The sequence below is a fragment of the Rhea americana genome, unplaced genomic scaffold, assembly GCF_003343005.1.
Source record: "Rhea americana isolate MKP2758 unplaced genomic scaffold, rheAme1 scaffold_106, whole genome shotgun sequence".
Taxonomy (NCBI): Eukaryota; Metazoa; Chordata; class Aves; order Rheiformes; family Rheidae; genus Rhea; species Rhea americana.
This window is the reverse complement of record NW_028185106.1, coordinates 758,013-785,030: the sequence shown is the minus strand read 5'-3', so window position 1 is coordinate 785,030 and position 27,018 is coordinate 758,013. Positions and strand designations below refer to the sequence as shown.

Below are 27,018 nucleotides of genomic sequence, written 5' to 3'. Positions count from 1 at the left end.
GAATGTTCTATTTAGGAGTGACATTATGCATGCATGATGCAAACTGAGTTTCAAAAAGAAAAAAATCTTCTTTTTTTCTGCTGTTCCCACTCTGAAAAGAAAAAAAAAAAAAAGAAATCCAAGGCAGGACTAAGGAGTTCTGACAGAAATACCAAGTATGATTTTTATTGTGGAAATTAAGGAAAGAAAATAATTGTTTACAAGATCATTCTCGTAGGATTTGGAGAATTTCCATAAGAAGAGATACAAGGGAAGTGATGAATAGCTTGGACACATTTCAGTTAGGAGGTTTTTTTCTTGTTACAGCAATCCTCTCTAAATGTGGATCACTCCTGAGCTGAGAAAGAACTATAATCCATAGGTGCCATTTAAGTACCCCATAAATTTCTGCAAACTCTTTCAGAGTAGACCAAAGCAGCCAGAATGGCAGCCAAGGATCTGGCCCACTAGATTAACTTCTAAAGATTAGTTAAAGGTTCAGGTTTACACTGAGGCCACAAAAATGGTTAATTTGTGGCTGATCTATTGGATGCAGAAAGGCAGATCTCAGTAGTGAACCTGAAAAGACTTAAAAAAAATCCCAGAACATGRAATCTTTTCTTCTCCAGAAAATATTTAGAAAGAACTGTAAACAGTTCAAATATAGAAGACACTGAATAGCTGGTTCCTCTAAAGTTTCTGCAATTTAACAAAATGTTACAGCTCAATGGAATGAATTATGCTTTTAACTATAGAATCTAAAACAACATTTATTGCGCCAAAGGAAATAGTATTTATTTTAAGAGAGTGCTATTCAGCATGGTCTTTGCTTCATATGGCTTTATTTTTAGACAGCCAAAGTAAGGTTTTCATTTTATTTCTCATGCTTTCAAACACAAATTTTCAATATCCTTGTGTTTTGAAGGAATCAGAGAGCTTTCAGAAGGTCATTCGTGTAGATTTCTCATGATGAGTGCTGCTAGAAATACTGTAAATATAGATCATGAAAAAATTCAGTGACCATTTACAACAAAGATCTAGACAGAAAATATCCTGAAAAACTGAGCAATCTTGATTTTAGATAAATACGTGTTCTTATGACAAGTGATGGTCTTGGACTAAAATACCTGGTACTTCCCAAGAACCACATGTGCTCTTGTGGCAAACCATTTACTACCTTGAGGCAACTGAGTAAAGCACTGAAGCCCTTACAGGTACCTTATTGAATTAAAGGTGAAAAACTGTAATTTGGTCAATCAAATATACATATCTTGTTAATTTATAATGGGATCCAAAAGAGCCAAGCCAACTGAGAGACCTACYACCAGAGGTGGTTTCCCACCTTTTCATCTCCAACTGCACATTCCCACACCTTTCTTTGTACTGACAATAATCATCATCTCTCCACAAGGTGAACCAGTATGAGGAGCTAACCTGCCAGAAAACCAACCTTAAACATGCAGTTTTTCCCCCAGTTCTGCTACCTGAGGTAGCTTGCCAATGGGATCAGACAAGCACTTGTGCTGGTGTAGGAGAAGGCCTGGAAATGCACAGCCAGGAGCATGGGCTTGGGAGGGAGAGTACGTGGCTGTTCCTCTTGGCCAGAGCTACGACTCAGGTTGGCTCAGCTATTTCATCACTTTGCCCTATGAACGCTCATTTCAGGTTGTTTAGGAGAACGACAGCATTAGTTTATTCATATTTTAAATGGCTTACACTGCCTATTTATACTGTTATTATTCCTGTGTTGGGAGATCTTTTTGTCAACATAATGGTTGGGAGAGGGATAGAAGAAAATAAGGACAGTATATTGTAGTAAACTGAATTTTTAGATATTTATATAATAGAAAACCGAATGCCAGAATGTTACAATAAATCCATCTCAGTACCTAAAGTGATAGGTCATTGTATAAACACTGTATCCTGGACATATTAACCACCATAAAAGCACATACATATTTATATGAAGATATACTGGTATGCAKTTTATTGCAGTAGTTCGGCATTTCATTGCCTATAAAAGTATTTCTACTGAGATGGAAGAAGGTGCACTTCTGCCTTCTGACCTTTATGTCTGGAGACAAGATCATCCCTGCTTTCCCTCCATAACTAACAAAAGACACTTTTGGGGAGCGCTATTCTGAGCCTTGATTCACACCCCCTGAAGCAGAGAGGCAGGATTCCCTGTTGAAAGAAAGAACAGTTGATTTTTCCCTAAGAGTTCTACTGTGGGATTTCAGCTCGAAGTTGAGACCAGCCTTTCCACAGTGGTCTTGTAAGAAGCAATTGCAGAGGAAACTGCTTTGTAATCAATGAGACTCAATGTTTTTACATATTTTTGCAGAAACACAAATTTAGAACAGGAGATCTTGAGAGAACAATCAGCAACCTAGACATTTGGTTGCTCATTTCCTTGTGAGACTGATCTTAAATCCAATAGATGAGAACTTGAATTAGAGTCAACAGATTTCAGGGCAGTACTGAACTATCTGTGYAGTTGTGCAGTCTGTTGTATCCCTCTTGTATTCTCACTAGAGTTGTTGCACTTTTATAAATAAATATTTCAGAGGGGCAGAAATGCTGGTAATGTCACTTAGTTGGTATGCCAGAGACTCACTCTTTGTAGCTTACCCTCTTATCACTTCCAAGTGATGAAGGCAGTCTAACTGCAAGACTTCAGACAGGTATCTCCCAACATCCTCTGCTAGAGCAGCTCCCTTCTGAACACCTTCTGGTCCAGAGCTCCTGGTGCTCGCGTTGGAAACCACTGTCCCAGTCCTGCTGCTCAGTGAGTCACACAGAGCTGAGATGGAGTGGCTGAGCAACCTGATCCAGGGCATATTTTCTTTCCATGGGGAAGCTCTTGCTCAATCTCTTGCTGGAGCTGTTCCATCATGTGTTCATAAATATTCAGAGAAGTAKATTCTTGATGGTTCTCCTGAAGAAAATTAATTATTTATCCATTATTTATACTCCTGGCAAGTACCTTACTACCTGACTGTGGCAGTGTGTGTGCTCTCTCTTATTCTCCTGCTGGAGCATTCTTACATGGGATTAATTYATTCTTCAGTGAACCAGAAAGATGTTGGCAGAATAACTGATTTGATAGCTCAGTGATTCTGTCATGCTCTTGGTATGCAGGAGGCCAAGCTTTCTCTCTGGCCTAAAAAAAGCATTACTTCTGACAGACATTGCTGGCCGTTTAGCTTCTACTTCTCCACATGGAGAACAAGAGAACCAGGTGGGTCTTTTTTTTTTTTTTTTTTTTCTTTTTTTTTTGCTGAGTGCAAAAATACAGGCTTATTAAAACAATGTTCTGTTTGCATTGAAAAGGAAACACTAATGCTCTAACAAGATATGAGCTGACTCAGATTTTTAAAAAATATTTTTTCATCTTTTTTATTTRAAGATATTTTTAATCAATAAGGTTAAGAGGATGATTTCTTTTTATCTCAGTTTAACTTAAAGCTGAGTGTTTTTTAACAAACCGCTAGCAAACATTGCTAGCTATCTTACACAGTTAACAGCTAAGACCAAATTAGAGGTGCTCCAAAATCAGGAATTCCGATCCAGTGACAAAGTCAGTAAATACCACAGTTCTAAGGCAGAACATTTTGAATCCTCAGATGCATCAAAGAAAAGATCAGTRATTTACAGAAAGAGTCCAGAATGCTCCTGTAAAGCTAGTGTAAAGTGTTACATTTAGAAGCATTACTGCATAATTACAATGTATCTTAAATAAGAGAAGGGCATTTTTATCCTTCTCAGAACTGAGCCATTTAGCAGCTGGATTATTATTGGTTTCATCACTATTAGCCACATTCATCTGCAGGCAAATCACCTTTCCCTTCCCTTCCTGGTTGAACAAGGATGTATCCCAATACCTACTCATGTTAATGGGATTCTTTTCCCTGTTTTCAGTGAATCATCTTATGAACATTGTAAAGATAACAGCTTGGACATGCTGAGCTGTAAATACTCCTAACCAGCCAGGCTAGCTTGCAATCTGTCAAGATTACTGCTGAACCTTGAAAATCATTTTGCAGGAGCAAGTCAGAAAAGGTTTTTCTAGACCACTTTTCCCAGGCACTGAAGCCACAGAAGTGCCCAGACAGAATTATGTAAGACCTGAACAGACTGTATATATTTGCTAGACTTGTATATGTTTGCTACATACAACATCCAGGAACTAGTACCCCAAATGCTGTCAATAACTATATATTCAAGTACACACCCTCACACAGACAGAAATACATTATAGTTAGAAGAGTAACAGATATAGTTAGCAGAGTAACAGACAGACACAAAAAAAGAAATAAAATGAGGAAAGCATTACATACAAAAATAACTTTAATGCTGATTTCAAGAATTAAAATTGAATGATTCCAAGATGCCAAGAAAGTGAGCTGGATTTGGGTCCTAATCAGCTGGCTAGCATTATAGTTCACATTTAATAACTTGCAGACTTTCTTTGTTCAAAGTTTCCAACATTAACAAAAAGTGCTCTGGTTTGAAACATACATATGACAAATTTAGGCATATCTGTTACAGATTTCTCAAGTGGACCAGGAACTCATCAAATTCCTCCCCACTCTCCTTTAAAGAGGAATGGAAGAGAAATCTTCCAAGCAGAGGAATCAGCTGTAGGTAAGATGTCAGGGAGATATTTCAGGTTGACAAAGTCCCTACAAAGAAAGGTAAAGAAACAATAAAACTCACCTGGTCAGACACCAAAAGTTGCTTGTGTAAAATTGCTCATGAAATCTTGTCCCTAGAAGGATGTAGATATATTGCTGACAGTGCTCATTTCATGCATACAAGCAGATAAACCGTTTCAGGAAAACTAGTAATGACGAATATAAATGAATCAATCATTTAACTGAGACGATACTTTAAGGTCATTGAAAGCTGACTTGCAGGGTGTCACTAGGCCTGAGGTCTTCAAAGTATGAGCCAAACCCCAGCAATTTTGGAGGTGTTGTGCTGGAAGGACAACATATGCATCTGAAGCTGAAAGAGTGATGAAAAGACTTCCTCAATAGTCACTGTTGGCCCAGGTGTACTTTGTAGCTTCCAGCTTTTTTGCTGCTTGAGGTTCTTGTTTGTTTCATTTATTTCTGTATTTTTCTCCCAATTTTTGAAAGCTTTAGCACCAGTCTTGAACCTGTATGATTACCTTGGTTCAGTGGTAATGGAATCTGAGAAATACATACATTTTTCTGGTATGGTAAAGGTCTGATTTTAATGTTATCTTCTCACCCTGCCTAATCAATTCAAGGGAAATACACACATCTGGAAAAGCTGGCTATGACAACCTCAATATCACCAAGATTATGTTGATGTATTCCATAAAAGTTCACTAGCCTTCAAATCAAATACAAAACAYGGGTCTACATTCCCTGGTCTGTTGCATTAGTCAGGCTATGTGAAGGAATAAGAGATTGCAGGCAACTTCAAAATGCTGTGAACCCACTATGACTACAGTCACTCTTAGTACTGCCAGTACTGCTGCTCCAGTAAGAATTGGAACAGGAAGAGACAGTGAAGAGGAACTGTGAGAATGTGATGCACTTCAGCGATTCCTAAGTCATCCTAAATGTGTGTTAGGTATTATTGCCAATTATCACAAGTCAAGGCAACCCTTACAATGGTCTAGCCATAAATAAAAAGGCAAGGACCTATAATAAGGTTCAAAACACCTCTTTTCATTTGGTAGAAACTGTATGCAATCGTGTAAGTAGTGCTGAATCCTTACGGCAAACAGGTTTTGGTGATTGTTTTGTAAATGCTTTCAGGCACTTCCTGAAACAAATGAGGAGGTCATTAGAAGTAATTTTATCTAAAATACATTTTAGGTACAAAGCATCCTGTTGATGAAAGATAAAGAAGGAAATTAATAACACATTAACCCCCCATACCCACAAACATGCACACACGCCCTCACAACATTGGAGACTAAACATTGGCTTTCCAAGATGAGATGAGGTCAGACCAAGTAGTAACGAACTATTCAGAGCTGTGAAAGGAGACATGTTTGAGTCTATGGGGAAATAAGTCAACACTGAGATTTTAGGAGGAAGAGAGTATTCTCAGAGTGCTGAGAAAAGGAAAATAATTTTGATAGCAGCAGTTTGGACAGACTGAATGGGAGAGGGAAGAAGAAAATCAGTCAGAAAGGGGGAGGCTATGGAAACTACCAGTGCATAGGCTTGTGTTGAAACAGTGGTGAGTGGGAAAAAGGTTGACTTCTGAGAAAGAAGGAGGTGTAAGGCTTGCAAAGGCTTTAAATATAAGTGGAGGAGAAACGCAGTAATTGGTTTAGTGACCTAGAGAGCATGCAGTGCTAGTAGTAAGAGAACAATGAAAGGATGTAAAAATAATGACAAGTACAACTTGCAATCAGCTAGTCTTCAGATTCATTTAACATTGTCAGAATGCCATTTCTTACCTCTAATATATTGCACTCAGCATACTTTGGAATATTGAAAGTAAGAAATGTATTCTTATTTACTGACTAAAACCCCTCAAGTAAAAATGATCCTGTGAATTAAGGGCAAACTGTCTAAATCAGTTCACTGGAATTGAACTAGCTGAATAAGGAAACTTTCATTTTCCTTTTCAAATGGAATTAATTTGCAAAATGTAAATCAGTAATATAAGAAACTTTTCTTCCYTTTTTTTGTTTTTGTTTTAACTCTTTGCAAGAGTGCCAACATTTCACAACATTTCCTTTGCTGGGTTATCTCAGGCTCCACAGAACATCTATTGTTGTAGCATGAAAGATCTTGATAAAGGCACAGCTGTGAATGTGATCACTATGTATCCCTTATATGTAGCATGATATTTGTTCCCTCTATTTATATGGTACAAAAAGCTACCGTAATGGTCTTTACAGTTCGCTATTTATTGAGCAAATTAAAGATGATCCCATCAGTTCTTTAACTGAGACTTTACTGCCTGCATTCTCTCCAGATATATGTCAAATTTAATAAGCATTTGCTTACTGCTTGCATTTGGGTCACTTAAGAGCATGTGTTTGCACCAACCCAGGCTTCAGAATTCCATTGCTCAAAACAGAGAGAGACATTTCACAGTGGGACATMTGACCAAATGAGAGTATTTTCAGGCAAGGGACAAAATCAGTGATTTCAATATTTATTCTGCTCATCATTATTATTCAGAATAGGCATGGATGAATAACTGGGTAATTTATAGAATGAACAAAGGAATACATGCCTTTCAGTTACAATAATCCAAATATAGTTCATGCTGACAGTGACTGAAGCAGTTCTTATGTAATGGCCCTTCGCTGAATGGAATAAAACAAAAGGTGACCTTAGTATTGCTCCTGTTAGACAGATGGCAATGTCATACATAAGCCTCCATCAAAATTGGAATTGATGGGCAGTTTTATTGGATGCCARTTTGGAGACAGGAAATAATAAAGAATTGGCTCATCAGCTACTTTTTGGGGGCACATACATGCAGCTCGCAATATGAAAAGCTCTGTATCTCTGTCTGCATGAGCTTGGGCAAGGTTGTTGCTCTTGTTTCTGAGATTTCAGCAAACAGAAGCATTGTAAATAGCTTTTGAAAAGACTGTATTTTATTACAGGAAGAATCTTTAACTCAGCCTGGATCTTTATCAGCTTTACAGCACTGCTTCTTTCAGTATACTAGCACCAAATAAATTGTACAAACCAGAAGGAGTTTTTCACATTTGCAGCACCATTTTTTCTCTTAAAACTTGGAAATATGATGGATATCATTTTCATTTCAAGTGAAATTGATTGCCAGTATAGGGCACAGAAACCTGCTGAATTAGCTTAATCTCCTTAATGGTATCTAAGCTTTGGCTCAAATAAATATTTTTCTAGTAATTGTTATGAAATATGGAGCAATTCATACCCCAGGTAATGATTAGGCATAGGGAATGTTTTCACTTAAGCTTTATGCATACTATTACTACTTATTTTATTGGTAAATATAGATTTATCACAGTGAATACCAGAATTAGTCATCCAGAATCAATATACCAGAATCAACTATTATTCTTTTTGTCTTTTTTTTTTCCAAATTCATTTTACCACACTTCATAGTACTGATTATTGGGATAGAACAGTACCAAAGAGTGCAATGACAGCCGCAGTCTTTACTTCAGGAGCTTTGTCATTTAAGATCAGCAGGAATTATTCTTATGCAGTCTGCTTTTTACCTCTGCTTGGCAGCAATTCTGAGAGGAAAAACCCATTCTCACAGAATAAAGCCACGTGGAAACACAATATGTTTATAGTCAAGCTTCTATCCTCAGGTTGACACAAGCTGTAGGAAAACTGCTTCCCCATGCAGACTTCTGTCTAAACTGCTTCTCCATGCTGACTTCTATCTAGTAATCTTTCTAATTCAGAATTGCAGGGAAGTCTTTCCATTAAAACAAACAAACAAACAAACAAACAAACAAACAAACAAACAAACAAACAAAAACTAGGAAAGCCTAAAGGAAGACAAAAAGTGGTATTTCCCAGATAATACTCTGCAGAGTAGTAGTTTCTTGTTTTCTTCATTGGAAAACCATCTTTCCTTCAGCTTGTGGTTTTTCTCTATGATTCCTCCTTCCAAATACCACAAATGGATAAAGAGCACCTAAATAACTTAATCACTCTGGAAAGCTTTTCTGCACCAGCCTTAGTCACTCTGCAGTCATGACCTTGCTGTGTTCCTTCCTTTTAATGACAATACCAGAAGGGCTAGGAACATTTTCTTAAAATATTCTGTATGCTGGGCTCACAAAATATCATCAAAATGGTGTCACTAAGAGATATTTCCCCTGCAAATACGTGGTCTGACTGCAAAAGTATCATTGAAAATACTGGCCCAGAGATTATAGTTCTCATTTACACTCTCTCTCATGAGCACTGGCCATCACCACAAAATGTGATCTTAACACATGAAATGAAGTGTATAAACTCATGAGGAAATGGTGATAGACATTAATACTGTGGAGGAATTGTATGTACTCACCAATGAAAAAGCTTGGGTTGTCATGCATCAGGGAAAGTAGTGACCAGCAGTATATACARAGAGCTGGTTGTAGCTAGATATACCGGACAACGTTAACCTCTTTTAAGAAATGTCATCATGGTAAAGCTGTTGCAGGTGGCATTAATCTTGGAGAAGGGTGGAAAAAACACTTTTAAAGAATAAAAAATAGTATGATATCAGACATAGGAAAAAATTCCAATATTTAAACATTATTTTAAGGTACTTTCAAGCATTTTTTTAAACGTTTAAAATGTAAGCAGCATTTTAAGGTTCAGACAGTATTTAAAGAATTTAAAAATATTTAAAATAGTATTGGTTATACTACACATACATGAAGAGTTTATAAGCATAGATGGATGTCATGAAYTACCAGTATGTGTGAACAAACTTTATAGGTCTGAAGAAACTCTGTCCTACAGTGAAATGTGTGACAAAGTCTGTATCCTATATGAACCCTTTGGTGCTACAATAGAAATACAAAATAGCAGTACTACTCTGAAGAGCTGTTACATACCCTTCTCACACAAATGAAATGACAAAATAGCAGCAACAACATAGAAAAACTATACAACCTGTAAAAAGATACATTTAAGAGAAAACTCATTTCATCTGACACATGGGAGTGGGACAGCATGCCCATACTTTATTCTAGGGAAGTATTCTGGAATTATTTGCCACACTGTGATTCCAAAATATTAAACTGAAGTTAACAGGCTGGACATATACTTACATAATGCATAAGACTTATATAAGCATAAGACATACATATGCATAATCCTGATAATTAATGGGATACATGTGGAAGACATCTGGACCACCCATATTCCCGTTTGGTTTATATAATGCTTTATTCCGTTAAACACTTGCTAATACCTAAATTATGTCAGCTTTATAGGCATGCTTGCTGTAATTACAATGGTGCTAGGACATCCTGCATCAAACAGGACCTTTGTAAGACCTACAACTACTTCCCCCAGCTGCTTTAACAATGAAGGAATTGAAGTAGAGGTTTCCTTTATTGATGTGGACCCTTCCTAAATACATTGTGCTGGATACATCAGGGTTTTTATCATCATCTAGACATTGTAAAATAGTGTAGAGCTGACAATAACATAGAGTCAGCATAGCTGAATATAGTATCTGTTGGCAGATTAAAAAAAATAAAAAAAGAGCACAACAGAAAATGTATTACCAGTTGTAGAACTGTGGCACACAACAAAGGAGATTCATGTAGTGGTGCATGTTCACCTAAATATACATATATATACAGAATATGTCAGGCTGTCTGCAGAACAACGCACTCTGCTATACCCACTGTTTCAGGGGCTACATTCCCTCATGTGCGTGTCATGATGCTGTCACAGCACCTGGCTTTCCTCTCACACTGCTCCCTATGGCTCTTACGGTTTTCTGAAGTCCAAGGGATGAATCAATTAGAAGCAACCTAATGTATTTCCCTGCAAAAACCTGAGGATGTGTGTTTATAGACATCTAAAGTGTTCATTACATTGCCTGTGTGAGAATCCCAGGCTCATAAATTAAGGAGGCAGTTCTGGACTGACAGCCTTGATTTATCTCAGCAACAAAAGGTTATAGATAACACTGATCAAACAGCAATTGCTGGCACAGTGGTAAGAGGTAATTTCGTGGTCAAAAATTAAACCAAGAGGCATTAGAGTGGCACAGTGTTGATTTTTACCTCTTTATATATTATTATATATGTATACCCTCAAACACTTGTGGGGCTCTTTCTTCCTGGTATAGGCTTTGCATGCTGCAGTATTTGATGGGTCAAGAGGAAAATATCCTTATGGTTAGGGGACAGCAGTCGGGTTTCATCAGTAGGTGAAGTTCTTCTTGCTGCACATTGCATTAGTGATGCTCCAGCTTTTACAATAACCAAGAACAGAGGGAATGCAGAAAGCTGCTCCAGCTAAAAGCCTCTCTCCTAATGTATTGTGATTTTCTGTCCTTCCATAGGGCAGGGAACAAAATGCCATCCCTAGTTCTCTCTCTCTCTCTCTCTCTCTCTCTCTTTCTTTTTTAAAGTTATTTCAAAAACATGTCACATTATGCAGGTATGCCTGCATTGTTAGTGAACAAAGTTCAGATCTATGCCTAGTACTAGTACATGATTTTTATCAGTGCATGTCTTAGAGAAATTTACTGGTAGTTCTGGTAGTTCTTTCTCTGTAAACTGTGTACTGTATGTACTAGATCTCATTTGAAGCCCATTTTTTAATAGGAAAACTTTCTGAGATTTCACAAGTCACAGAAACAGTCTTGTCTTGAACTCTGTCTCAATATTTGCAGGGATAGGTATTAAAAGACAGTTAGTTTAAAGTATCCCTTTAAACAGCAGATCAGTTGAATGATTCACTTCCAGCTCATTTCTACTAGAAYTAAGATAAATGAATTGTTTTTTTTTCCTGTTTAATTCTACTTAAGTTGTGAAAGATTGGTCATTATTTAGTCTTTGTTTGATATTATGTACTGCTAACCATGAATTTGTTTGGGGTTTTTAATATTGTTTTTGGAAAACAGAAGGTGTCAACCCCAAACTAGGTTTTATAGCAATGCCATTACATAACTATCCAATTAGTAGCACATTCAATGCTATTAATAGCAGCTTCTACATCTAAATCATTGTGTGTAATGCAATAATGACTGGCAAGAAAAGCCTTCTTATTAGTTATTTATTCTCAGAAGAGAATACATGAACTTCATGGAGATTTATGAGAGGYGGAGTAATGTACTGTTCATTAGTTGCCAGGAGGCTGCCTGTGAAAGTGCTGCTTGCCTTTCCAGACACTCAGGAGATTTTTAGAACCACTGGGTTTGTTGAAACAAATCTGCTGAAGTACCAGTACCTGAGCAATCATACCTGAGCAGCCGATCCATGTGACAGACTGAGCAAACGGGGAGTGGGGAAGGGTGGGGTTTTTTGTAAACTTAATACAACCTTGCAGTCTGAACATTGGAGCTTTGATTAGGTATTGAGCAAACACTGGTCTAATGTTCACATTTCCCAGTATCTTTTAATCAGGGTTTGACGTATGTGAGCTTCATATGTATTTATATTTTATATACATTTCATACAGAAGGACAGAACAGACAGAGCTCAGACCAAGGTAGTCCAAAGCCAGGAACTCTCAGAAGCCTTTTTCTTTGAAATAATGTCTGTGATTTAGTATTATGTACTAAATGTACATAATGTGACATAACRTAACTAATTCTTGAAGCCAGACAGCTCATATGAACTAAAGCTAGAAGACTAGGTCCTCATATGATGATGTTTTTCTGTGGTTCAGCTGGAATGCTACCCTACAATATAAAGCTGGTTTTAATGCCCTTATTTGCAGTTTTTCATAATGTCAGCTAATTTGGGGTAAATGTTTATCATACTAAATCCACACAAAGGCACATACAGAGAAGAATCTGGAATCTTATGAAAAAATTCGACTGGAGTTTTGATCATACTAAGCTGCTTGAGCTTCTGACCACAAAATGTGATCCAGAACGTCTTGTATGAGACACCATTTTTAAAAGGGAGATCAGATATCATTTCTATTTAAAAATAGGCACATGAGGAGTTGCAGCATGTGAGCTAGTTTGAGCTTTCACTCCTCAGTTCCTGAATTCTAAAATTAAAGTAATGAATCGGTGAAGGGAAAATATCTTTCCATGCTCTGATAACCTTCCATGCTTCATCACAGAAATCTGCTTTTATATCAACTGCCCCAAATTGCTAGTAAAATCACTTCTCCTCCTGAGGGCTGTATTCTTCTCTCCTTGGATCTCTCTCTACTCTTGAAGTTCAAACTGTTGTATTTGAGATTTTGCATCTCTTAGTCATGCTCTGCATGTCTTTACAGCATCACACTCCCCATCAGTTGCTGTCTATGGGGATATAAATCTCTTCCACTCCTTTCTCTAGGTCCAAGACACTTCAGAAATAAGGAATCACTTACACCAGTATCACATGAGTGCAAAACAAATGGACCTAGGTGAATACTGATTCAGGTTTCTATTTCTGCATTGCTTTCTTATTGATAGAGTTCTTCAGTCCCTCTTCACTTGACCTACAGMTATGCATGTCCTCCCCTAACCCAAAGAGATTTACATGAGTTAAAATACAAAGAGAACGCTTAAATTCTTTTATAGGAGTGTTAGATCATGCACTGTAAATCATTAACAATGTTTTCTCCTAAGTATTTCATTTCTTACTCCTATCTATCTCATATTGCTTTTTATTTGCTTACTGTAAACTACTTAAATTTCATAAGCAAACTAAAATATAAAACTGAAATACTAAAAAGTGAAGTCTTATTTTACATCCCTCCATCATCTCTTTGGTGTTCTGCACAATAATAATAAATGCTCTGATTTTCTTATATTTCTTTTGCTATCATAATAACATATTACTTTTTAAAGTCCACATATTAATCATCTATTTTAGTGAGCTCTACAATGTGTTTGACTATTTTTTTTTTACATATCTACAGAATACATGGGAGTCCCAACTGACTTCCATACAGTGATGGTGAATTTGGCCTATTCACTTTTTTAAGATTTATGTCTAAATCTACATGGAGCAAGTTATGGTTCTTTTGGATTTTCTGGCAGGGAAGTGGAAAGAAAATGATTACAATTAAAATGAAATTAACGAAAGCCTATAGCACGTTTTATACCTTGATATTGTAAGTGTCACTACTCCAATGCATAAAAATGAGTTCTTTACAATCTGGAAATCTGATCGTGTCATTAACAGAATGTAATTTGTTGGTATTCAAAGGAGATAAAACTTTCCCATGATTTAAAATTACTTCTTTGATATTTACAGAACAGGATTAGATATTGCTTCAGTGTGTGACTTCTTGCACACTGTTCATATTTATGTCTTTCTTACTCCAGAACTAGGTGGAAAACAACTGTAAGGTTTTCTTTCTGAAAATTTCACGCTGATTGAAATAGTTTTAAAAAGCCTTGATTTTGACAAATTTAATTTAAAAACAGAACAATAAAAGCAAAGATTTGAATAATGGATGTTCAAATGTGAAATTCAGCAAATCTTTCAGAACAGGAAMAATCTGAAAAATTTCTGAATCTTATCTGAGTTTCAGAAGAGACATTGCAGTGATTGCATCAGATTAGGCTGCTAGTCTCCCATTTTGCTGAAAAAAATAGCGTTCTTTTTGTGCAGAGTCTTTTTGTATGGTAAACGTTAAAAATGCCTGGCATAGACTTGGCTTAGAAAAGCAGGCTTCCCACTTAAACCCAACAAACCAGATTCACCTTTGGTGTAGCTCTGTTAAGTGAAACAGACTTACAGAAAAATGACGATGACCCACTTTGTCTTGTAAAAAGCATGAATCTGATGCTCAGATAAAGAATCATATATTGCATGAGTGCTCAAAGCTACTTACATGAGAGAAGATTGCTTTTATAAGTAAGGATTTGTAGGATCAAACTAGCATAAGAACATAAGAAATGCCCTGCTGCGTCAAACCAAGGCCTATCTAGCCCTGTATTCTGTCTGTTACAGTGGCAAGAGGAAATGCCATATATGCATTTGAGTACTGAGCCTAGCTGCTTTCTGCAGTCCATTGCTACCTCCCCACCATCCTGCACAGCTGACTTTTATAAGAATACATACTATATCCTGTATATTTAGATAGCGAAGAGGAATGCAAGGGGGATAAGCCTGTGAGATTTTGTGATTTGCAGAGAGCTACATTGTATCACAGAAGATGTCTCTTTAAAGGAAAGCTGTTCAAAGCACTCACAAGTAGTTCATTGGATAGTTTTACTGAACTCTTGACGTGGAGGTAACTTTAGCCAGTATTATAGCTGCCAATGTAGTAAAAAACACTAGTTTATGTATCCCACAGTAATCATCATGTATATGTATCTAATTGGCTGGCTTACCCTCCCAGACAAGCTAGTTTCTTATTTCAAAGCAGTCTTGTTTGCCAGCCATGACTAATGGGCTTGTTAGTGCAAGTGATGTGCTGTTCTTCAGTCTCAGCCAYCACTTTTCTGAGCAACAGCAGCTCAGCTGAGTATCTTGCAAGCGAAAGAGGCATCATGTAAGCTTTTTGGCATCCTGAATCTAGCTTTATCTGCTATGTACACAGCACTGATAATATTTCAGAGACCACTTAAAAAAAAAAAAAAAAAAACTATTCAAGCTGCTTTACTTCTGACAAACTTGCAAATGAAGTATTAACATGTCTCAGGAAATTGGGAGATAGAAGCTTTGTATTTATTTCAACAGCTCTGCCACAGAGTTTAGAAGGTACCTTCTTGTCTGCATTTATAAATTAACATCGYTAGAAGAATGAACAACATGAATAAACTCACCCATTATCTGTAAAAGAATAACTTCATCTGTGATAGAAGATTGCTCCTTTACTTCACAATGTGAAGACMGGACTCTAGTTGTGTTGCTTCTTTCATCACCTTCTTAATCTCAGCTGAAAAAAAATAAGACACTTACCTGACCTTTAAACCTCTGACTTGAGGAAAATACTTTTTTGGATGACTAAAGCAAAGTAGTTCTATGTAGTTCTCCTTCTCCCTGCAGTCATTTTCAAGGTTCATTCATTTCTTTTTGAAGTAAAAAAGATGAATCATATCAAGCATCAGTAACTGTGTAGGTTCTACCAAATACACACATTTTTGCAAACTCACAAAAACATCACAAATCTCTTGTGTGAAAAAGATGAGCTAGTAATAAGGAGGACGTTCAGCTGAGACTTAGATGCTTTTTTTATATAGCGTGTTGTGCTTAACAAGTAGGGTTGAATATCAGTCCCTGCTATTTTTCCCGAACTGTAAGTTTGCTCTATCTTTCAGATATTTTTCAGGTGGATGGATACATTTAATAAGTGAACTTCTACTTGGAAGGAAATCATTTTACATGTTTATATAGCAGGAATGTATATGCTTTTACGAAAATTATTTATAAGCAAATGCCGTAGTTAAAGTTATGTGCATTAGGTCAAATATTGAAAATTTAAGTTACCATGAGCTGGTGAACAGAATAACAAGAACTGAGAAATTCAAGGTAGAGATACTTCTCAGTGTTTACCARTAACTGAATAGGAAGCAAACTACTCCAGAACTGAATGTTTCCCTATCTTTCCACGCTTCTAAGTCAACACTGACTGCCCTTCTCAAAAACATGCTTTTATCAGATACAGGTTGCTACGCTTAGTTCAGAGGTAACTTAATGAAATATAAGTCTGTTTTACAACGGACATCAGACATGGTGATCTAATGCTCTTTTCTGGCTTTAATAACTATGACAGAAGAATCCAAATGTTAAGCAGGTAACGGCTTTCTCACAGACTAGCAGCTTTTACAGGGGACCTGGGTTCAGCCATGCCTGTGATGAATTGCCAGCTTTATGGCCAAGCCTTCTGGAGAGGTTATCTGTTGATAGCTTGAAAACTACCTGGTCATCATTAAAACTGAAAGAGCTCATTTGGAAGAACAGCTGTAGAGAATAAACGGGCTCCTATAGGGAATCCTGGATCAGGAAAAATAATCTAGCTCATATACAATTCTAAGGTGTACAACCTGCAACGATGATCATGTAGGAAGCAGATAACCTCTGCTACAGATCTAAAGCCAAGAGATGATTGACACGCTAAACTTTTGGCCAACATTTTAGTTTTTTAAAAAAGTAAAAACAAACCCTGGAGGAACAGTGTAAAACACCTGGGTACCATTTCCTATTCAACTTGGAAAAGGTTTTGTCTTTCTTGATAAAAATCTGGAATAATTTAAGAAACAGTGAGGTTATTACTGTAGGGAAAATGATAGATCCATTAGATCATGATGTATGCATATAAAGGACTGTTTTCAGATTATGACTTTTATATCCATTGCAAAGATTCAGAAAAGTTTTTTCAACAAATAATATTTTTGACAGAATTTTGTAAAGATTTGATAGTGGGAGAATAGTTGATTTGTGACAAATTTTCCACTGAAAAAAATGGAGATAAATTGATCATGATAATCTATAGTGGCCTAAAACTAAATGATTTTGCTTGCTATTTAAAATGCACAGAGTCACCAGATTAGTCCTAATGCTATCAAATTAAAGTCTCTGAGAGGAGGAATGGGAAACAGCCCAATGAAAGCAAATGCCATGTAGAACTAAATGGTTCTGTTTCATACTGTCAATAGCAGTCCCTACTTGATCACTGTTCATCTTTCATTAACTTAGTAATAGGCTTGCTTAACTGATTATTTGATAGATTGTTTCTTTTTAATCATATTCACAGAATTGCACAGAATGGATTTAATCTATGAGACTGCAACATGGGCAACAAAATTTGAGGCAACAGGAAATCTCAGCAAGAAATGTATAAGCTACTTGGCATCATTTCCAAATTTTTATCTGATTCCCTTGCAAGTAAATTTGCCTGCAGGCCTTGCCTTTGTTTTAGGCCTGCCACACACATACAGGACTAGAAGGAAGTTCCCGGGTCTTTTAGCTTATTAAGTGCTATCAAAGATAGCTGCATCCAACATTGCCTTTTTCTAGCCTGACTTCATCTTCCTCCTTCCTCTGCTAATCAAATTGAAATTCTATTCCATGCCAATATAACAGTAATGGCTAGAAATCTTTGCTTTATGTATTCATTTATAGCTTGTAGCCATTAGTTCTGTACAAATGTTGTCCTTTAGTTTCCACTACATTTGTCTCTAAATGCTGTTAATATCACTTCTGTGTTGAGTGTGCAATGGTCTTCTCTTTCAGCTCTTGTTTTTAGTCTCCTRTCGTAAGTTAGGTTTTCCATTTCTCTGTCATCCTAGAATCTTCCCCTGGCAGCTGTTTTGATTTGATTTTTCTCTTTCTCGAATATGGTTATAACAAATTCTAGATACTATTTGGGAGGAGATCTCACCAGTTCTTCTATATTTCTGCTTAAAATACATACACATGTATTTATAGCTATATACCTTCTCGTACATTCTAGTAACACAAATCCCATCTGATAATCATCATCTGATTGACATAAAGCCAAGTCTATCTCCCATCAATTGTTTCCAATTGATGAAGAAACCAACTACTTAGACATCCAACTAGACATCCAAGATTTAGGGAGGATTTAGTCCAAAAAAGGAGATTCCCTATCAAAGAAGAGAGAGCTTGGACAGTGGCATGAGTATAGTACAGCAGACTAAATTTTTGATTTATCAAAACTTTTTCTCTTACCTAAGTCATCCTTCCACTGGCACCTAGCGTCAGAGAGAAAGACAGCTTCTGTGGGATGACTGGTTCCCCATTTGGTTTTGAAATATAAATTTTACATAGTTCTTTTCCCCTTTATTGATGAACTAGCTGACTACTTAACTGAAAGAAATTAGAAAGAGTGCACATAAGTACTGATACATATTAATTGATACCTTTTCTAACTAATCATTCCTTTAAAATAGGGTCTCAAGTTTCTGCTGTATAGCTTGTAACAAAATAAGATCTGTCTCCAAATTCTATTTTTTTTTCTGACTTCAACAGCATATTACTGTATTTATGGGGGAGATGTATATGAGTTACAAAATTTGATTGTATAATAATAGCTGTTCAGGGATTTACAATCCTTGATATCTCTCTAATGCAAAACTAACTGCCAAATATGTGAGATTTTCTTTCAGGAAAAAGAATTAGCCATGCACAATGAAATCATGGGTTATAGCTGTTTTGGAACTTTTCCAAACTTTTGTCAGGATTGGCTCTGAAGACACATATAACCTCTAGCTGCAAGCCTCTTGATGACTRGGACCCTATAAATATCAAGGTGGAAAGTAATCTTTGCTTATAATTGTCTAAAGAAATAAGTTTTTGTCTCCTTTCATGATGTCATTGACCTTTAGAAAAATAATTGCTAAGGTTAAAATGTATTCTGGTGATCTACTGAGCAGTAAAGTAGCGTACTCATAGTCATGATATTCCCTGAGTGTTGGTACTTGTGGCCTGCTGACTATTTGATTGTGATCCTGTATTAAGTTTTGGAGGTTTGATGGTTTGGGGGAGATGAGGATAGATTCTGTGAATTGATCTAAGATTGAGAGGAGAAATGTCACTATTTTATTTAGAGACAGATCAATGGAAAGCATTTTCAAATACTGAGTATTCATGAGCTGAAAATAATTACTAATTCCTTTCAGCAAAAGAATTTTATTTAAAATGAACCTCATTGTTCAGAAATAACTCCCAAATTTCCATCCCATTTGCTTTCTCCAAAAGTATTAAATATGATCAAAATGCTCACATAGGGAATCAACCAAATGATATAAAATTAGTCCACAGGGAACAGACCAACTAACAGGAGTTTTGAAGACAATGAAGAGATGCACAGGGGAAGGTTGCTTTCTTGATTTTGTTTTTAGCAGTGCAGAAAATATCCCAGAAGGCTGATCTGGTGGATTGGAGTACAAAGGTTTATAATGCACAGCTGAGGATTGCTGAGCATCCCAACTAGAGAGCTGAACATGTTTCACAGTGAACTGAGATTAATTTTCGATTCTGCAGTAAAAAAGAAACCAGCAGGATTATGAATGGTTTTCCTTGAACAAGGACATGAGGTGGGAGTAGAGGAGTGTTATGTTTCTGGAGCTGACAGGCAAATCTCCAGTGATAATAGTGCCTACTGGCACTTATGACCTCATAGATTATGAAATAATATTTCAAATAACTCAGAAGGACATAGAAGAAAATATTTAAAAGGATCCTATTAGAAATTCTTCCTGGCCTACATGAAAACAGAAAATTTGCAAGCACTTCGCTGGCTGCRTAAAAGATTTTAGGACATTTTGGATAGTTCTCATCTTATGGGGAACGGTACAGGAAGGGTAGACTAGTAAGGAGACTCTTAAGCTAAAATAGAAYGGAAAAGTATAAACAAGAAAGAGATATCAAATTTTATTTTACCAAAATAAAATTTGAGTTTTAATCAAAAATTAAGATGACAAGAAAGATATCAAGGAATCATAGCAAAGGTGAAGGGTAGACATTCTATTCTTCTATTGCAACTGGTAAGTAAAAAGAATTGGAAGTTTCTAATGGTGATCATGCATCCATTTTAACTGGTATCACATCTGGCATGAAGTTTTCTGTATTTTGTTTTGTTTTTAAGCAGATTGCTAAAACACTGGTTGGAGGAAGAATCAAGTGGATGAAAGGGAAGGAAGATCGGTACTCCATAAAGAAAACACAGTAAATCACTTTCTGAGGAGCTGACATTTTGGATACTTACTTTCTTGAACAAAGCTCTAGGAACTGAAGCAGAAAGAGGAATTCATCATTAGTTTCTGCTACAAGACCATCCTTGAACATCAAGAATAGGAGTTCTAGCTCTTTAAGTGCCTATAATTGTACTTAATTAATTCAGTATCTATAATTTGAATGGCAGCCTCAGGCTTCTATTACGAAATCAGAATTTCCACAAATTACAAGSGAGCTCCCTAACTTGAAAAGTCAGTTCCAACAGTGAATGATGGTATACTTTAGTTGGTGTTTGTCAGTTTTACAAATAAAAAATAATGTTATATCAAAAGAGATAAAAGAATTAAACTAAAAAATGSGACCAATCATTTAGAACTTCATAAAAACACTTATTATATGCTCCAAAACTCCACATACTTGGTTTGAAAAAGAAAACTGTGCTGGTTAAAAAGTAGCCTGGCTTTGAAAGAAATGAAAGGGACAATAAAGCAATATAAATATTGCTACCCTAATTTCCTTGGAAGTCAGGCTGCTGCTTTAAACAATATATCCTTCTATGCAAAGTATGGGCAAATCCACAGAACAAACAGAAGACAGAGAAAAATGATAGCAGTGAATGTAAGTGAAAACTTAAGAAAGGAAAGCAATGGGCACAAAAACACATACATGGCAAGCAGAGTTAAAACACTGGAAGCTTTTAAAATACCCCTTTGTTCACTATGTTGTCCACGACAGCTTCCACGAATAAAAGGAGTATCACAAACTTTGTTTCCAGGAGTAAATTGTTTGGCAAGATGAGAGGTGGTGAAATATCAAGCACCGGTTGCATACTAGAAAGTGAAGAACAGCAGCATTGCTCTGTTACGGAAAGTAAAACGAAAATGCCATTTTGAGTGTAAAAAATACAGACATACTCAGTAAATATAATTGTCTGCTAAAAAGGGCCAACATCTGATTCAGGCCTATTAACATTAACGGCAGCTTTTGAATTTGACCATAAATAAGGAAGTCCCTTTTCTGTGTTGATGTAACAGTCTGTCCCACTGCAGAACGAAATTTTACAATGATGCCATGGGGTGGTTTTCAAAGCTTTCCTTCCAAGAAAGAACTACAAAGMATCTTCTGATATACCACAGTCTTAAACACATAGTTAGCAAGAAAGTGATACATGCAGTTTTTGGCCCGAGCACCTTTCCCTTCCCCGAGTTATTTATATAAGTAATTAGATCATACTCTTGTGTTCTCTTTGTCTCCTCTTACAGCCTTTCATTAAACTGTTATTTAAAATAAGTATTTCCTCCCTCTCTCCTTCCCGCATGCTTGCCAGCATTAATCAACTCTCACCTTAACAAAATCATAGAGCAGGATCACAAACCTGTCCATTTCTTCTGAACTTGATGCTTTATTTCAGCAGCTCTGCTGGATCCCACTCTTTCAAACGTCTGCATTTCTTGCAAGCTGAGAGGCTCCAGTTTCATTTTCTTTATGGTAACTACTAGTCATGGCAAGCCAAACGGACATATTTTTCAACTTAGATAATCCCTCTTCACTTGTATCTGAGAATAAGATGCATTCAATGCGTCTTAGTATTAACATGAAGACAAACAAGGAAGCCAAGTCTATAAATTACATGAGATAGACTTCTCCCAAAGGACAAGAAGGAAGTAATGGACTAAAGGTGCATATGTAAGGCTAGGCTGTGTCCCTAACAAGATATCTGTGGAAGGGAGGGAGAGAATAAATCATTTCCTTATTCTCCTGTGGAACTGCATTAATCTTTCCTCAATTAGGTTTTTCTTACCTATTGCTTTTCCCCTCATAAACAAGTGAATAAAAACTGTAGTAAGGAAGGAAAGAGGTGAGCCGCAGCCAAGGTAGAATGTCAAAAATATTATTTAGTAAATTATTCTTTCAAAGCAAGCATCAGTTAAGATATTGTGTTTAAGCGAAGTATAATTCCTCTCTGAACAGTTTATGAACTTACATGGCTTATGCACTACATTTTCTCTGCCTAGAGCTCACGTGCTAAAATTAACCCTTTATAGACTGCTTCATCAAAGAGATTGAGGTGACTATCTTGGAAAATGCGCCCCTACTTGTAGTGCCATTTCTTCTTTCAGTTACTGAATCCTGATGCCTTCTTAACATAGCCTTGAGGRCAAAGATTTGTTTATTCCTCCTCCCACCTTACTAGCTTTGAATATCTCAAGAACAAACTTCCATTTTCACTCATATTCTGTGCAGACTGTTTTCTGCTTTCTGTTAGTGAAAATGGAAAGACACAGTAGCTTCTTAAGTTCAAGTTTTTGCTCTTACACATGTAAAAATTTTTGTGGTCTATGTAAAATAAATATTTCTTCATTGTGGAAGTCTGTTTACAAAGTGCTGACTTTTTAAAAGATAAATAGTAGCCTACTAATCTAAGAATACAGGAAGTTATGTTGTACATCTACAGTAGATCACGTAAAGACACCAAGATGCATTCACACGTAGCTTAGGTGTGTTGAAAGTATGGATTTAAACACAAACTWCACAGACTTTGAAATGTAGCCTTCAGGTTCTCTCTTCTTGTTGAGGCATACATATTACAAATCCCATTAAAAAGATGGAGAAACATCAAAAAACATAAACAAAAATTATTCACAGATGTCTTACCCAACTGCTGTTTACAGTCATTGAAATCATAGTCTACTGCAATGAACGAGCTCTACTTTCTCTATTTCTGCTAAAAATTGAATATATCCGCATATCTATCTATCTTCTGATGTATCCTAGCATCACAAATTCCTATAACCATCACTGATCAACATAAAACCCTGTATATCTCCAATCACTTGTTTCCAGCTGGTGAGGAATCTAGATAYGCAGACATCTAGTGGTCATCTAACGTTCAATAGATATTTAGGTTCATTGAATGCAGTAAAATTCTGACCCAGAACAATGACATTTCCATAGCCCCACCACCTTGAGATGAGTAACAAAAGATTGCAAATTATTTCAGATTCCTGCAAATTATTTGCAGACTCTACTATGCACATACTGCCATTCCTCTGCTGTGGTCTCTAGCTTTTCTTGCTTTCTCATTTCCCTTCTATTTGATTACCTACCCCCTCCCTGGAAGAAAGGGAATAGTTGTGAATGTCCATTGGTTTTACCGCTGCAACACTGTTCACTTTGCCTTTGTGTTCTACCACTTTCCTCACCCTATGTCTCTTTACAGCTTAAATTCTTTGAGGCAGGAACTAATGCTCTGCGTTTTCACAGTGCCAAGCACAATTGTGATCTATTTCTTGGCCCTCAGGTGGGCCAGTTTTTGGCCCTGGGGTGTTTTTGTAATGCATATGATTCATTAATATGAAGGGTCCTGTAACAGACAAAACACCTGTTCAGGGTTGCAGTTTTTTGTTGTTTTCTTTTAATTAATCTGTGAAATTGTCAAGTCAACCTGAGGATATTTTTTTCTAAACTAGTTGTTAGGTAGAAATTTAAGTTGTGTTTTCTAAGACAGCAAATCAACTTTCCTCTCTCAGGGTTAATCCTGTGCTGGTTTATGCTATTTCCTGACTAGACAGGAGAACTTCTTTCTTGATAGTTGTATCTTTTGTTTATTTTTGGAAAAATTAATCCTTGATACATTAACACTTTCTGTGAATCTGTAGAGCCTGGTAGAGTTTTCTTTTCTTATATTTCATAGTACTTTTTTCCCCTATATATATTTCCCTGAAAGGTTTCCTCCATCTGTTTTGTATTTTAATGCTTGGATGAKGCTCTGCACTTTCAGCGATGTGGCCATTTCCATATAGGGCTTTAYCTGTTTTGCCTTTAAAAATGTATCAGTGTTGCAAATCAGAGGCTAATGATTTATAGCCCAAATGGTGCTAACTATCTCACTACTGGGCAAACAAAGACTTTCATTAAATGTCAAATAATAGATGGTGAACATGAATTTTATTTCCTCTTCTTTAAAAATTACCGTTAAAGCTAGCAGGAAAATATGAGAAAAGGGGTGAGCTGGTCAGATTTTTAACATATTTCTTTTTAATCAACAGCTGACATTTAAAACCTGCCCAGTTTTGTAGTTAATTGTGACAAACTTCAGAAAAAAATATCCATCAGAGATACAGTTCCTAATCGTGAATTTTGTGTATAATCTAGAAACATTGCCTAATATTAAAATATTCCATCACATATGAATGAGTAACCACCTATACAAACTATATACATATATATGTATATGTATATATGTATATATACACCTTTGTCTATCTATTTTTATTAGATTTTTACATTGCTGGCAATACAAGGAATTCAGAGGSTAACATTCTCCAACAACTACAGCTTGCAGCAGACATGAAATGATGGATAGATGGATGACATTTAACTCAGAATAAGCCCTATTTGATGTAGAAATGGATGACACTTCTGAGGAACTGAAATTTGGAAAGACATTTCCCCCTAGAGTAACATTCACCAAAAACTTCATTTTGATACTTGTGTCTTACTTTGTGAAGACATGCAAGGAGTACATTGTGGGAAATTCACTGTGTGAACTCATCTGATGTCAACAGAAACTGATGTTGTCAGAGTGACTGACAATACAATCTATTTGTAGTCTCTGAATGTATTTGRTAAGACTTTCAACTTGGTTCAGCTAGATGATAGGGTTGAATGCATGTTTCTTCTAATTGAAACTGTAATACGTCATGAAATTTTTAGGACAAACTTTGCAGTCTTATGACTTTATCAAGATATCTGTTGATACTATTAAGATTTTATGTGAATATATATTGAATAAATATTAAATGTTGAATATTTATAAATACCCTTGACCTTGAAAGCATGCAACTATTTTAACGGTATGAAGAGTAAATCATTATAATAATAACGGTAATAATCATGTAATACAATGGAAGACATTGTACTTAGTGTATTAATATATATGCCTTGGTATCAAAAAAATGTGTGTGTATACACATGAAAAATATATTAGAAAAATCTTATCTAAAAATGCACATTATTGCTATGCTAAGATCCACAAGAGTCAAAGAGGACATGAAATGCCCTGGAGAGACAGGAGTAAAGATTGAATAGACTAATCTAGTAATCTGCCTTTCTGATGTATTTTCCTAGTTGCGTTGTTCAGAGAACAAAAGCAATGCTTGTTTTATTTTTCTAGTTAGTGTTGGAGATTCTAGTGTATTTTCTAATTTCTATAGCAGGACTGTCCTGTCATTTCAAATATACCCACCTTCTGCACAYTCTGAGTAAATATCACTCAGGAGTAATGAAAATGTTCTGTCTCATTTTTTGAGAAAACTATGGGAAGATCCTCTGTTTGCTTTTGTTCCAAAACTTTCCATTAGTGGAATCTGAATCTCTTCTTTGCTACCTTGACGGAAAAGGACAGGAAAAGTTTGAAATTTGTTTAAGTAACTTTCCTAAATAACAGCAGCAATATTTTATCTCTCAGCTGCCTCTGCCAAAGCTTATTCTAATGTTTCTCCAAATACTTTTATTCTTCCCTGCATATTTAGCTGATGCCAGCAGATGCTTTAGCCTGTGTATCCGCCCTCTAGGGATGGAGCCATAAATGTCTTCCTTGAAACTGCAGTTAATACCATTCCCTCACAGCAAAACTTAATGATTTCACATAAGAATCAAAAAACAAATGAAGCCCCTAACTAAAGGGATTCCAGTTATAGTTTACTTTCTTATCCTTGTTTGAACTCAGCTGTCTGTAACCCTTGAAAAAGTTTCTCTCTTTAAAATTCATGGCTAGGAGGTCATTCTGTGCTCTGCGCATGATACTCATAGCATATTACTGATAGGGATGAAAGGCAACAGGGGAAAAACAAGCACTGAACAACCATTTTATTTGACCATCTTGTATGGAGTAGATCCGTGACCAAAAAAGGAAATAATTTCCATTAAACTGTAGATGGATAAAATAAGACAATTGGATAAAATAAGTCTAACCTACGTGAAATGAATTTCCTGAATGAACTAAGCACCATGCTGTTGAAACTGAACAGTTAACTTTCACTCATACTTAGGATTTAGAGAATACTATGACAGTTGGCATATGATTGTATAAGAAGAGTGGTATTATGTATTTTACCACAGTTCATGGGCTACAGAAAAGCTTAAWATATGCTAAAAAGTAGAAAGTAAATGAGAAGGTATGTTATTTCCTGAAAACTCAATTCCAGAACTGATCATATGCTTCATAAGAACCTGATTCATGATTTTTGCATGAGTAGGCTTTGCATTATGGGATGTTTGTTACCAGCACAATGTTGCTTTGAAGACTACTAAGGGTATCCTGAGTGATAAAACAAAAGAGACAAATGATATGTTCTGAAGATGGAGTACTTACTATGAAAAATTCACTTGAAGAAAATATGACACTTTTTTTTTTTAAAAAAAATCATTTTTGTGACATAGATGAATATGAAACTTAGCAAAAAATGTTTTGTAAGGTTGGATAMATTTTTAATAAAACAACATCAAAAAAACCACCATATCATTTTATAATGTAATTCAGTTTCCTTCCATTGATTTAAACAGGTATTGAATTGACTTAAAGGCAGCCACATCAGCTTCTRTCACCTAGGGGTTTGGTCCTGAATGTGTAAGAAAATGACTTCTTAAAATCTTTTTGATATTTATAGTACCCATGTTATGTAGAAGGGCTGATCATACATCAGGAAAACACAGTCTGCAACCAAATGAACAAAACCCAAATGTCTCACCATATG

General features: G+C 36.1%; 1 long non-coding RNA gene across 1 annotated transcript; it reads right to left on the bottom strand.

Annotated features, from left to right (window-relative positions):
* LOC146601254 (uncharacterized) lies at positions 1-26,655 on the bottom strand. The gene is made up of 8 exons (XR_014896358.1): positions 25,509-26,655; positions 21,605-21,816; positions 20,967-21,118; positions 18,254-18,391; positions 15,385-15,630; positions 9,001-9,169; positions 4,699-4,750; positions 1-2,917 (listed from the first exon to the last, which is right to left on the bottom strand). It is a non-coding gene; the product is annotated as an uncharacterized LOC146601254 (long non-coding RNA).
* Between the last annotated feature and the right edge of the window lie 363 nt (positions 26,656-27,018).